We start from the raw sequence: 13,137 nt of genomic DNA, 5'->3' as shown, positions 1-13,137 counted from the left end.
TACAAAATTAAAAAATAAGTATTTTACAATGAATCTTAGATGTGACAAGAATATGTAAGAAAGTGTTTGTTGGGATATAACGATAGGGAAATTTGTAAGGGAAATTACTGTACATGCAAAAAAATGTTTTCTGGGATATATGTACCAAGCGTAAACAAAAGTAAAAATTATTGCAAAGTGCAATTGATTTAGATAAATTTAGTGTTTACAAGTAGTTTGAGATAATAGTAATTAAAATAATTGTTTTCTTGCAGGTCATCAAATCGATCCACAGCGTTTTTGAAGACGGCAAGTCTATTACATCAGCGCTTTTAGCGAATGTATTTTTTCTTATTGGAAAAAGGTACATAAGTAGCAAGAGTTAGTTTTACAATAGGCAACCATTTTGGGTATAGACTAATTGTATGTTATTGTTTTCTTTTTCAGGAACAGCACCATAACAGGACCCAGGACAAGGATTGCATGCATCTTGACCCCAAGAAGGACACTAGACGAGGATCGCATCCAACCCTGAAGAGCAGCAGGCTTCGTAGACTGGCAGCTGGTGTGCGATCATTAGCCGTTTCGGATGCAGCAATATAGATAAGGAGAGAAATAAGAGAAGTGTTGATTTCTTGTGCTTTTTTCTTATTTGTGCTCTTTTTCTCTTTTTTTCAGATTTGGCTTCCAGCGCCTCACATGAGAGTCTCGCCTGGAGAGAGGTAGCTGGCAGCGGGAGGCATCATCAGGATGGAATGTCCATATTGTCTGCTTTCTCGACAAGTCTGGAGCGGGAGGGCCAGATCCCTTAAACCGATGGGTGAAGATTGTACTGAAAGGAATTGGCTGAAAGTGAGTAAGAAGATTATCGGTTTGTGCACCTTCATGGGCGGTAATATCTTTTTTATTTTTTGTTTCAGCTTACGCGCTATGGTCGATCTCGCGCAAGAGCTCTTTTTCCAAAGTTGGTCATCCGAATAAACGCCAGTTTCGCCCGGCTTGAGCGGGGGCAAGATTAGCCGCTGAATCTGTATAGGCTGATCCTTTATACGCTCTTCAATGTACGCTCTATTGCGTATTTTGTTTTTGAAGTCGCAGAATAGTCTATTAATCACGTGCCTTTCTAGGCGCTCAACAGGTTTGTTTTTTCTTACTTTCGCCTCTTTTTGCTTTTGGATATCGTTTCTGCTTTTTATTCTTTGATATCTCAGGTGGCAATCATGGTGGCATCAATCAGCTTATGAGGGAGGGGGCGCTACTAAAGTAGGCTATAGCCTCCTGCTGTTTTTTTAGCTTTGGAGGAATTTCTGCTTGTGCTTGTGGAGCGTGCTGTCCAGCTGTTTGTTGCTGCTGCTGCGTCGCTAAATGCTGCTGTTGGGTTGCAGCATTTGGAGGAGCTGGAGTTGGTGACTGCTGCTGCTAGAGGCTAATATCCGTTGCATGTTGCTGTTGATTGGGTTGATGAGTGGTAAGTGGTGGGTTCCGAGCTGCTAACATTTTTTGTAGTTGTATGGAGTATCTGGACCATAAGAGCCTTTTAGGAGTAAAGGGATTCTCCAGAATATTTCTCACTTCTACATTTGGGTGTCCTTGGGTGAAGATAGCGAATCTCACACATGCCAAATCATACTTGTGTTCCATAGAGTTTACATTGTGTTTGTCGCGGATAGAATCATTTGTGCTGAACATGTTCGACTCCGTAATTTTTTTCTTAGCAGCTTGTGCGTTCCACAGACTTATTTAAAGAGGGTTTCCGGAGAATGGCATATGATTTCCTTAAAAATTGTGACTTTGCATCGTGTGCTAAGTAAGCTCTTTTCCCCTATAAGCCATTTTAGGCTTTGATAAGTGGCTTTGGCTTGTATACATAGATAAGTTATGTGATTTTTTAGAATCAGCTTATTATCTATAGTAACGCCCAGATATTTATATTGACTAGCATTTTGTTTAGGCTTTCCATTAATCTTTATTAGATGAGATCTTAGAGCAGGAGAAATGTTTCGTTTTGTGTATAGGACATAAACAGTTTTCTCATTGTTTATAGTGAAGCACCACTTTTTTGACCATCTAGTGAATTCGCTTAGATATTTTAGCGTTTTCCTGACAGTTGACAGTAAGATGTCAGGGCTCTTGTATCTTCACCTGACTCCATGAGGAAGTCATGTTCAAAAATATAATCTGCTATAGGCATGTCTGAGGTGTAAACGTTGAAAAGGACGGGACCCAAGACACTGCCTTGAGGTATTCCTGCAGTGATTTTGCCAATTCTTGAAGTTATGTCATCAATGCCCCTGACTGTGAAGGATCTTTCCTGCAAATAGCTTTTAAGCAATAGGCAATAGGCCTAAGCAATTAGGCAATTTGATCAACAGGCCTAAGTGACAACACGCAATAAAACGGAAGTTGTATACATGTATGAGACATGAACGCGAAGCGTTAATTGAAAACTCAAAGCAGAAAGACCACAATAAAGTGTCTGTACAGCAAATGAAAAATCAAATACAAGTAAAACTGGAAAGGAGTGTCGGGGAGGGGGCCACAACGTTCAAAAGAAATATCAATTTGTCAGCCATGATGATGACTGTACAGTGTGCACCCAGGTCTTTACAACGGTTTCCAAATAAGTTCGATGTGTAATTACAATCGAGGCTGCATCTCCATTCTCTTTAAGCCAAGTCAGATAATTTTGATAAGGGGGCTGGACCAAGATCTTTTAACTGAACTAAATCGCAACTCGTAAATCGTACAACTAGTCGTAGTTATGATATGTACAACTAACTAGATAGTTAGGCAAGTCAAAAGTGTATTTCTCTACTGTGTAGATATCGCCAAGCAGTCATCTGGCCGAAGTATACTTAAAATTTTGTAAGAGATATAATAAAAAATTTATTAGTAATTTACTTCCTACTACTACTTTAATATATGTATGTATGTATTAGACCAAGAAATTTCGCAAGCAAATTAATTATTGCTTAAATTGTATATTTTCTGCTTTTATCTTTGAAAATTTGTAAAGTTTTAAACTCTTTTTAAAGGGAAATATGTATTAATTAAATATACACAGTTTTAAGAAATTGTCTCAGAGTAAACTGTTTAATATTGATTAGTGTGAGTTATTTTCCAAAGTACATATCTTAAAACACATGTTTAATTATTATACCATGCACCCATAGTGTGAAAGGGTATATTAAAGTCGCCCAAGTGTATGTAAAAGGCAGAAGGAAGCTTTTCCAACCCCATAAAGTATACATATATATTCCTCATTAGCATCAACAGTCGATCTATGCATGTCCGTCCGTCCGCCTGTCTGTATATACAGTCGACGGCATATGTATTTTGACAAACAAAATTTTCAGAGAATATGTTAAAGTTTTTTTTAAAAGACCATAAAAAAGAAAATAAATAATTTTGGTAAAAAGATATGAATATCCGCAGGTTATTTAAATCAAAAACGAATTCCTAAAATAAACATTAATAATCAGAAAATTCGAAGTAACAAAATGCATGGTGACAAAAGTATTTTGACAAATGTCCAAAATAACAAAAATGAATACAATTTTACGTTTCAACGTATGGTTTGCTATGTTTAATAAAAAATATACCCTCCTTTAGCATTTATTACTTTTTGTAATCTACCAAGTTACGGATATAATCCAACGAAATGTGTCTCCAGAGCTCTCCAACCTCAGAAATAGTGTCCTGTCGTGTCCTTTCGAGATCAGCACAACGCTGTCGCTTAATATAAGCCCATAGGTTTTCAATGATGTTCACATCAGGACTTTGCGGTGGCCAATCCAGCACATTTACTTCATTTTCATTAAAAAACTTGTTATCATTTTTGCCTTATGACATGGCGCATTGTCCTGCTGGAAAACAAAGGACTCTCCGATAAGTTTATCCCCTGAAGGCAAAGCATGATCTTTAATGACGGTCAAATATTTTTCTTTCGTCATGGTTCCATCGACGGGAACCAAGTCTCCTACGCCGTTATAAGCAACGCATCCCCAAAACATAACTGACTTTTTGGTGTGTGATTTTTGGCATTCTCACATAAACTTTTTTTTTTGAGCAGTGGAAGCTAAAGGAGCTTTCATCACTCCATAAAACTTGACGCCAAAACGATTGGGGCTTAGCAATATATTTTTTGGCAAATTCGAGACGTTTCAGTTTATTCCTGGCAGTAATCTGGGGAATATCTCTGGCAACATACGTTCCAAACTCTGCTTCCTTTAGGCGCCTACGAATTGACCTTTCGCTAATTATAATATCGGTCGTATCAGCGAGGTCCCGGACAACTGCTTTGGGCATCTCTAAAGGGTTTTCTTTAAATTTACGCAGAATATAACGATCCGCGGTCTCAGTTGTCTTGCGAGGTCTTCCACTTCGCGGCAGGTTTTTGACGGATTGGTGTTTTTTAAACTTGTTTATTTGATAATAAACAGTTTGGCGAGAAACATTGTATAAGTTACTGATATTTTCTACAGAAATACCAGAGTTATACTTCGCCACCATTTCACACTTGACCATGTCACTTAATTCACTTGCTTTACCCATAATGTCGCAAAACAAATAAGTAAAATTGATTTTTTATTTCAATGAAATAATTATTGAACAATAATAACCACGTGTGATAATTGTTTACTCTTGAGCAGACTAATAAAGACTAAATACTGAGAATGTCAAAATACTTTTTTCCACCTCTTATCAGCTAACGAAAGACAATAAAGCAAAAATTAAGAAAATGCATAAAGCAATTGAAGAAAAAAAATTTTTATTCTGCTTTATTATTAACTGTTATATTCATTTCTTATAAAGTAAGAACCGTTAACTAGTCAATTTCTTCAAAACAAATCGCTAAAGAGAGCAACAACTTTTGTCAAAATACTTGTGCCGTCGACTGTATGTACACCTAGACCTCGGAGTTTGGAAGAGCAAGAAGCACCAAATTTGGTTTGTAGACTCGTGTAGTATGTACAGTTATCCAGTTTCTTTTAAATTTTAGCCACGCCCACTTTCGCCTCCATAATTTAGAAAAAACCATTTGCCTCCTGCAATTTTTTGACTATCAGACACAGACTAAGTAATCTTGTTTATTTCTACCAACCCAGAAAGTTGATTAAAATCGGACTAGAACCATGCCAAATATACGTGAAAATAAAATTTGTAAGGGTAAGCGAGACAGAATATGCTATGAGGCATGTGAAAACAATTTAATAAACATACATTTGTTCTTGGAAGTTTAAAATATTTGTTCACATGGTATACAGAAGTCATGGAGACGACTCACTTACTTCATTTTTTGTTATCAAGAACGATAAGAATTATAAAGAATTTTTTAAAATCCTTGAGACTCCTTTAAAAAACAGCCACAGGAATAACCTTTAACAACTGTCTCCTCAAAAATAAGGGAAATTAAAGAAATCAAAGTATTTTGAAACTACATACCTACTAATGTAATAAAAATTATACGACACATTATAATTTTTCTTTTTATCATGGCTGACTTGGGCGTAGAAAGTTTTTTGCCAATTTGACGGCCTCTTGACCATGAAATAGTTATTTGAACCACTCAACCCGTAATTAGAGGACATTCCCCAACGAAAAAAATTGTCTATAACAAAATCTAAATAATAGTATATAACATAATTTTAAAAAGTTGCATCGTAGTTTTCGAGAAATTCTGCTTACCGAATTGAAAAAAACTGCTTCGGAAATACACGCGCCTAAGGTTTCAGTAGTCACTTACATCTTCGAACAAATTAATCGAATTTGCTTTAAATTTTTACGAAAATATTCTCTTCAACATTCTCAAATTTTGCAGGTCTAATTTGCGTAACACAGCCATAAACTAAACCTAAAGCGAAAAGTCCAACTTGATAGAAATAAAAAGCATATTAAGTGTCATATCAGTAGCTTACTAATTGAGAGCTTGAAGTCAATTCAAACAGATGGGGAAAAGGGCAAGCGGGCATGGCTATATCGATACGGCCATTACTCTAATCAAGAATATATAAACATATGTATATAGTATCGGGTCGAAATCATTTCCTGCGTTTAAAACATCTGAGTAATTTTATAAAAAAATTCAAAAATTTTAACATTTTTTATTTTTTTTGCATCAAGGGTACTAAAATACTGAAATATCTATTTTTCAGAATTTTATTATTATTGAATTTTTATAATATATAATATATAACAGATATAAAAATATTTTAATTGGTTAATTCGATTTTGTGAAACTCATAAAATGCTGCATTATTTAGGTTTTATGAATATTAATATGATATGATATGGTACTATAAAGAAAAAAATTGTTTTTATTAAAAATGGGAATGACCTCCATTCGGGTCGTAAATTCAACGCCGGCATATATTTTTTGTGAAAAAAATTTTTGATTTTTTTTTCTTTTTAATTTCTGAATTTGATTATTGGCAACGAATTTGTGGGTGGTATTAAATCGATCACTTTTAATCGCTTTAAGGTCTGTGCTGCTTCCAGGTCATCAAGTAAAAAGAACTGGTCATTGGGTTTTAAGAAAATTTGAGCAAATAAGACCAAAACGAAGTCAAGAAGAGCTGCAGATACAGGGAAATATCTGTTGAATCTCATGAGGTCTGTCGAGTCATTCCCAGATATTTTGGATTAGTGTCATATAACCAAACGAGGAAACGAAGCTGGAAAGATCAGCCGGTTAATTTTAATGTTATTCCAGAACAGAACAGTAATTTTCTAATACCTCGTTCGTATCTCATGTTCAATTCGGTTAGACTTTTAGCAGACTAGAAAAGTGTGCAACTTGATCTTGAAAATATTCACTTCGTTCAGATTAATTTTGAAAAGTGTCCTTTGTTCTTGTTTGTTTAAACAAAAAATAAAGAATTGTGAAAATATCTTACTTAAGTGTTGAGATTTTTTATTAGAGCTTTCAATTGAAATGCCATCACGACGATAGAGTATAACAAATGGAAACAAATTGTATTATATCCACTACTTACATTTTGGGACTACCATAATAGTGATAATGAATTTGTTAAAATTTTTGCTTTAATTTTGCTATTAATTTTTTGGAAGAATCTCTTCCAACAGCTAACTATATAATTTGTGGTTCCCTAAATTATGCTACGGTGAGCAGTTGCTATATCAAATTCCAAATTGAGTTATGTTTTAAAATGTTATTTTTCACTCTAGAAGAAACTTCTTCATTTCAAATAGATTTCTTATTATAAGATTGAGTCACAATAATATCAATATGTAATATTTTATTACATATTTTTCAATTTAATGCAGAATTCGTTGATATCTATGATATGAAATTACAATTGTTCTATCTAATGACAGATGCAGATTTTCAATTATTAGCGCTGAAACCAATTAAAGCATTCACAGACAATCTAGATAGATTGATATTTGGTATGCTGAGAGATTCCACAGGTATTCGCCATGGCATGCTCTCATATGTTTCGTAGAACAGAACAATCTGACCACTGCAGGGTAACTGCCTCAGTTGGTACTTGCAAATGCTGTGTTTTAACCCGATCTGACACATTTGATTTGTTCTGTCTCCTTTGTTATTAATTTAACAATATTCAGGCAAGTTTCAAATTTCGATTTCAATTTGAAAAAGTAAACCCACCCATTAAGTTTATTTGAATATTGAAAGCAAATCTATTTTTCCATTATCTATCTTTTTGATACATGTTGATAATAGTATGGGTATTTTAACAGTTAAAAATAGAGCCTCTTACTATGTAAACGATTGCAAGGCTTCAAAATGATCTACTTGCAATAGAAAAATATTGATTTTTTTGTCCTATTACACTAAAATGATATATTTTCTCCCCTTAATTAAACTAGAAAACACTTTAAACTAAGATTTTGAATTTAGAGTTTTGAGTATTATTTGCATATTCAACTATATTAACGCTAAGTGCCCTGACACTTTGTCAAAAGCTTCGGTAAAATCTACAAATACGTCAGAGCTGTATTCCTTTTGATCGAGTGACTTGCAGGAATTGAGTTACCCTTGCAAGTTGGTGCTCAGTGCTGTGGTTTTTCCGAAAACCAAACATATGGTTTGGAAGAATCCTGTGAAAGGTTGAGAACTCAAGAAGTCTAGTTGCCAGCAGTGTCTCAAAAATCTTAGAGAAGCCTGCGAGTAGACTTATTGGTCTGTATGATTTTACTTCAGCCATTTTTTTGGTTTTAAGATCATAACTATAGTCGCTGATTTCCATGCTGAAGGAAAATAACCATGGCGGAGGATATTGTTGTAGATTCAGGAGAAATAAAACTGCTTTGATAGGTAGAACTTTTATGACGGTCATGTCCAGTTGTTTTTCTGTTGATCAATTTTCTAATCTCTTTTTGCAGCTCCAGGAATGTGATGGGTCTTGCAAACGGTGAGATGGACTGGAAGCCCATGCTGGAGTCACTTGTAAGGGAGAAGAGAGTCTGGTAAGCATTCGACTGAAGAGACTTTTGCAAGATGATATTATCTGTTTCCTTTTATTATTATTATCCTATTATTTTTCCCTCCGAGGTCTTCGTCCACTGGATGGAGCCTGTCGGGCTGCCTGAATTTTGAGCGGCCAGCTTGAAGTCGGTTGCCTCATCAGTTTGTTTGTAATCTTCCACAGCTTTTGCCGTAACGATCGCTTGAGTGGAGTTCGATTTTGGATGCCAGTGAAGCAACACGTATCACTTGGTTCCTGGGTCTTAAAAGTGCACTTAATTATTGTTTTGACAACCCCCGTTAATATTCTTTTCTGCAAGTGAATATAAACATAAATCACAGACTGCAGAAGGTGTCGATTAATACAATGCATGAGCTTTGTTCTCCAAATAATAATAATTATAATGAAAATAAACGAGAAGAAGTAAAGAGAAAACGAAAACGATCAGCCCACCACAATGGCAAAGAATCACAAAAACAACTATTACGCTATTTTGGACACTGCAGACGAAGAGTGCGACGAAAGTGTAATACAAAAATTCAAAAATCAAGTGTTTGTGAACAAGCTTAAAAAAGAAAGAGAAGCAATAATACAAAATAATACAACAAATTCAACAACAACACACGCTACCCCAACAGTGAGCAATAATAATAGTGAAACACATATTAATAATACAAAATCTAAAAATAAAAACAAAGATATTCCACCAATAAATATTTTTGATATAGATGCAAATGAAATAATCAGTTTAATAAGAGATGGCCTTAAAATCTCACTGTTCAAAATCTAAGAATTTAAAAATAAACTGTCAGTTTTTCTCTTTAATCTAGCTGATTACACAAAAGTTAGAGGACACCTAGAAAAGGCCAAAGCTCAGTTCTTTACCTACACACCCAAGTGCCTTAAAACAAAAACTTTCCTATTGAAAGGATTGGAGGGCAATACAGACCTACAAATAATTCTGACCGAATTAAAAACATTTGAAAAAGAAACATTCAAAATTCTAGAAGTAACCGCATTTAAAACCAAAAAATCCATTGTAGAAAACTCCGTGATACCAATATTTATGGTACAAATAAGCGCGGAAAGTAACATCAAGGATCTGAAAGCCATGGATAATTTACTTTACCGTCATGTCAAATAGGAAACCCTCCGAAGACCGGATATCCCCCAATGCAGGAAGTGCCAAGGCTTTTATCATAGCGCCGCCAATTGTTACCTCTTGTCCATATGCGTGAAATGTGGAAAAAATCATGAAGGTGCCTGCTCGATAACATCGAATAACCCAGAGGAAAAAGAAAAACTCTTTTGTATCTTATGCAAAAAGCATGGTCACACAGCATCTTATAAAGGTTGCGAGCGCTACAGGGAGCTGAAAAGCAAAATGCAAACTAAAAGGCAATTTGGAAGCAAAAGTAATACGCTATCACCAAAACCTGTTAATCCCAAAATAAGTTATGCTAGTGTAACAAAAGGATCTACTAACAATAGCAATGATTTAATAGCACCTCAAACTAACGAAAATAACATTTTAAATGAATTATTTAACACACTTCAAAATCTATGTCACCGACTTCAAAACTTGCACAAACATCTAAATGAACAATCTGCTAGATTGGACACAGTCTTTGAAATCATAAATTCTCCATGAGCCCATTAGTTAATAAATCGAATAATAAGGAAATAGCCATAATAACGCTTAACGTAAACTCTTTAATTAGTTTAAATAGACGCCTAGAGCTCAGCAAATTCCTAGCCGAAAAAGAACCCGATTTGTTACTACTCAATGAGACAAAACTAAGTCCTAAACATAAAATTAGTTTCGAAGGCTACTCACTTATAAGAAAAGACAGGCTTGGGTCTTGCAGAGGTGGTGGGACGGCCATTTTAGTTAAAAACCACATAAAGTTCAGCAAATTTCATAATAGTCAACTAGACAAATTAAGTTTTCTGGAAACTTCGATTATTAGGATACCCATGTCTAGCAATAAGCAAATGTTCATTATCGCTGCCTATTACCCATCGGGTAATAATAATGAACAATTTAAGTACAAGGTGAACAAAGTGTTTGAAGCACTTAAATCATTATTATATATATGGCTGGCGATATATATTATTATATGGCTGGCGACCTTAATAGCAATGGGGGCAATAGTTCTTCTAATCAAAAAGGCAATGCATTATTCACATGGTTAAATGAAAATAATATAACTTTCAGATCAACACTATATGCTTCAGAATATCCTTCATACCCAAAGGGCAATTCTTTCCTAGACATATGCATCGCCGATAACAGAATAAAATTCTTTGATTCAGACAATCCTACTACCAACTGTTTAAAATGCGTAGATTATGATAGCGACCATCAAGCAGTCCAGTTTACCATTTCAAATAGGGAGTGCACGTCCCTATACAATATATGTATGTGAATCCCCTAAAACAACGTATTTGAATTTCCGGCAAACTAATTGGTTAAAGTTTAAAATGACTCAAAGTGCTTTACTGCGACAAGAGATACAGACACCTAACGATAGAAACCTATCTAACGACGAAATCGACATTCACCTAACAAAACTTAATAATATTATAAATGCAGCCATTGAGAAAAATGTACCCAAAGCAACAAGCAATGTATTGAAAAGGCTACAATGCAACCCCATTAATCATAGTTAATATTACTGCTCCTAGAAAAGAGCAAAATATTAACTATGATTAAAAAGAGCAATAGACTAGAAATATATCTTTCTGAGTCAGATTTACAACTATTTAAAACAAAATTAAAACTGATTAAAAAGATGATACAAGACTGCATAAAATCCAAGATTAACTCTGAAATTGAAAATAAAATGAAACTTATAACCACCAAAGACCCATTCAAATTCGCTAAGGTTAAGCACAACTTCCTAAAAAATATGAAAACTCAACTAGCATCATTAGTGTTCATTCAGCCCGCGCTAGCATTATCCACTAGCATTATCCACGCGCACTCAACAATCCACGCAATAAATCTGCTTACCTCAGAAATTAACTGGGCTTGGAATAAAAAATTTGTAATATGAGCATGTTTTATAGACTTAGACAAAGCATTCGACCAAGTATGGATACAAGGCTTAATAGTGAAACTCATGAGTTTCAAATTTCTTCTTCATATAATGATTTTACTAGACAATGTGTTAAGAAATAAGAAATTCAAGGTTTACATCAACCAGGTCCTTTGTGAGAAAGAGTTTTCTGTAAATAATGGCTTACAGCAGGGTACGGTAAATGCGCCCACATTATTTAATCTATATATCTTGGACTTAATGAATAAGATTGACAATATTATTGCCTACGCTGAAGACATTGTTATATTTCACTCTAGCGATACAATAAATACGATAAATGTAGAATTGCAAGACAAAATGAACACGTTGGCTAGATTTGCGAAACATTGGCAGCTAAAGATTAACTATTCTAAGTGTGAGTGCATCTTATTCAGACCCCCATTAAAAAAATGTAACTACTTACAATGTCAAAAAATATTGGATGCAGTTTAGGATAGTCAACTACGATGGTCCCACCTGCATCCCAACATGTGCCGAAGCATGGATTATACTGGATAGATTACTTTATTTCGATAGACACGTGAATGAGCAAATCCAAAAAACTAATAAAGCGTTTTATTTACACGAAAGAATGTTCTCGTCTAAGCTTCTATGTAGTAGAGTCAAAATAATTATGTACCAAGCGCTGATCAGGCCGATATTAACCTATGGCTGCCCTATATGGTGGAATATATCTCCTTCCTATATGGAAAGAATTCGCAAATTTGAAAGGAAAACACTAAGGGCCTGTACATCCTTGTATAGAACTCCCACAAGTATGTATATTAAATTTTACTCAAACGAAGTACTATACAAGGCAGCAGCAATTTGCAGAATCGACACATACAATTTAAATTTGATAAGAAACATTTCGGAAAATACCTTAATAAAAGGCCCTTTTCTTCGAAAGTGACACCTACTTTGCTCGCGCTCTAAGCATCGGTTTTACACCCCCAGAAATATTTCTATACCTAGACGAAAACAATTATATCCAAAACCATTTGTGTAAAATAGTAGAACATAAGGATATAACACCTCAAAATAAAAGATTCGACTGTACTATATCCATTTTAGATAAAAATCTCTCCATATATACCGCCAGCAAATGTTGGTGGTCGCCCTCTCCTTTTTCTCTTCTTATCCCCTTAGTTAAGATAGTTAGTTTTAAATCTCAAGCAAAGTTTTTCTTTTCCTTTGTCGTTTTCTTTGCAAAAATAGTTATACTTTATACTTATCCTTAGTAAGTAAAGATTAATTAATTCACCAAATGAAATGAAAATTTAAATTAGGACTAGAGAGCTCGATTAGAGACAGTGTCCATAGTATAAAGTAAAATAAGCACTTTTGTTTGTTTAGGTAAATGCATATATATATACCTGTAAATAAACAATTAAACAAAAAAAAAAAAAAAACGATCGCTTGAGTCAATAGCCTTTAGTTGCTCGTATGTTTCTCCTTGCCTTTGGCAATTTCTTTGTTCAAAAGTTTAGTTGTTTGCTTAAGTATCTTATTGCTTTTTGTACAACGTGTGTTCATATAATCCAGCTTGTTTTTCTTTTTTATTTTCAGCAATTTCATAATTTTTCTGTTTACCGGCACGATTCCTCCAATTTTGTAGGTAT

The 13,137-nt window shown here is 34.5% G+C and overlaps 1 long non-coding RNA gene across 1 annotated transcript; it reads left to right on the top strand.

Moving 5' to 3' along the window:
* The first annotated feature begins 611 nt into the window (after positions 1-611).
* Positions 612-9,001, top strand: LOC124460796. Its single transcript, XR_006954793.1, has 5 exons — positions 612-831; positions 900-1,117; positions 1,191-1,447; positions 8,350-8,433; positions 8,519-9,001. It is a non-coding gene; the product is annotated as an uncharacterized LOC124460796 (long non-coding RNA).
* The last annotated feature ends 4,136 nt before the right edge of the window (positions 9,002-13,137 follow it).

Source organism: Drosophila willistoni, unplaced genomic scaffold (assembly GCF_018902025.1).
Source record: "Drosophila willistoni isolate 14030-0811.24 unplaced genomic scaffold, UCI_dwil_1.1 Seg112, whole genome shotgun sequence".
NCBI classification, from domain to species: Eukaryota; Metazoa; Arthropoda; class Insecta; order Diptera; family Drosophilidae; genus Drosophila; species Drosophila willistoni.
This window is presented reverse-complemented; position numbering and strand designations above follow the sequence as displayed.